At 47.3% G+C, this 1133-nt stretch overlaps 1 pseudogene; it reads left to right on the top strand.

Moving 5' to 3' along the window:
• Window positions 1-209: 209 nt before the first annotated feature.
• Window positions 210-1133, top strand: LOC114808778 (annotated as a pseudogene).

Raw genomic sequence — 1133 nt, 5'->3', positions numbered from 1 at the left:
TTTCTCATTCCCTCTCTCATTCCCCATCCTTTCACCCTATTTCTCTTTCTTTCCCGCTCCAATTTTCCCCCTCTTCATTTCTATTCTTCCACCTTCCCTCCCTCCCTCTCACTCACTTTATCTATTTTTCTGTCTCCCTTTCCCTCCCATTCCTTCATGGCTTTTAGGAGGCCATCTTTACTTCTGACCAAGAACCCAAATGAGTGGACATTAGTGACATCTCCTTGGGGACTGTAATGCTGCTACAAATCAGCACTAGAGCATCAGTGAACATTTTCCTCCTCCTGTTTTATACCCACATGGTCTTTTCCAGCCACAAGCTCAGCTCCTCAGACTTGATCCTCACCCACCTAGCTTTGGCCAATACCATCATCCTTCTCACCTATGGAATCCCAGATACCATTTCTGCTTGAGGATGGAGAAATTTCCTGGACACCATTGGATGCAAAATTGTCTTATATGTTTACCGAGTGGCCGAGGGCCTCTCCATCTGCACCACTTGCCTCTTGAGCATCTTCCAGGCCATCACCATCAGTCCCAGCACCTCCTGGTGGGCAGGGGCTAAAGCCAAATTACCCAAATGTATCATTCCTTCCTTTGTCCTTTTCTGGGTCCTCAATCTGTTGATCGACATCAATGCACTGGTGTATGCTTCAGGCCCCCAGAACAACACCACCATTCAAATTACATATGATCTTAAATATTGTTCAGTAACCATTCTCAGTGCAGAAGCCACCCTGATAAATGCCATTATGTTCTCTGGCCATGATCTGCTCTTTGTGGGACTCATGAGCACAGCCAGCGGCTACATGGTATTCATCCCGCACAGACACCACCGGCGCGTCCGTCATCTCCATGGTCTCGGCAGCTCCCTCAGGGTGATGCCTGAGGTCTGAGCAGCCAAGAGAATCATCACCCTGGTCACACTCTACGTCCTCCTCTATGGGCTCCATTCCATCATATTCAGCATTTTACTCAACAGGAAAGAAAAGTCTTCTCTACTGGTGAATATCAACACAGCAATGTTATTTGGCTTTCCTGTTATCAGTCCCTTCCTGCTGATTCACAGTGACAGGAGGATGAGAGCATTTTGGACTAGGGAATCAACTGTTTCCAACGTGGATCCTTCTTAG

Source organism: Ornithorhynchus anatinus, unplaced genomic scaffold, assembly GCF_004115215.2.
Source record: "Ornithorhynchus anatinus isolate Pmale09 unplaced genomic scaffold, mOrnAna1.pri.v4 scaffold_224_arrow_ctg1, whole genome shotgun sequence".
Classification (NCBI taxonomy): Eukaryota; Metazoa; Chordata; class Mammalia; order Monotremata; family Ornithorhynchidae; genus Ornithorhynchus; species Ornithorhynchus anatinus.
Note: the sequence above shows the minus strand (reverse complement) of the source record. Positions and strands in the feature narration are given on the sequence as shown.